The following is a 308-nucleotide window of genomic DNA, read 5'->3' on the forward strand; positions in this document are numbered from 1 at the left end:
AGCAGACTCAGCCCTGCAGGTCACAGTGCAATTCGGGCACTGCTGGGGGAGCTCCCAGCTGTGTCCCTGTGTGAGGAATGTCAGTAATGGCAGGGAGAGGGCAGGGGCTGTGCTGGAGCAGCACCCAGGCCTGCCCAGCACTGAGGGAGCAGCCGGTGTCTCTCTCCCGGGTGTCACTGCTGGCTTGTGGCACACCGAGGAATCAATCCCATTTCTGGGGCAACATCAGGAGTCCCAGCAATCTGCACAGACAGGACACACGCGTTCCAAACCTTTGTTTGTTTCATTACAAATAAGAGGCGGAAGGC

Source organism: Motacilla alba, chromosome Z, assembly GCF_015832195.1.
Source record: "Motacilla alba alba isolate MOTALB_02 chromosome Z, Motacilla_alba_V1.0_pri, whole genome shotgun sequence".
In the NCBI taxonomy this organism is placed as follows: domain Eukaryota; kingdom Metazoa; phylum Chordata; class Aves; order Passeriformes; family Motacillidae; genus Motacilla; species Motacilla alba.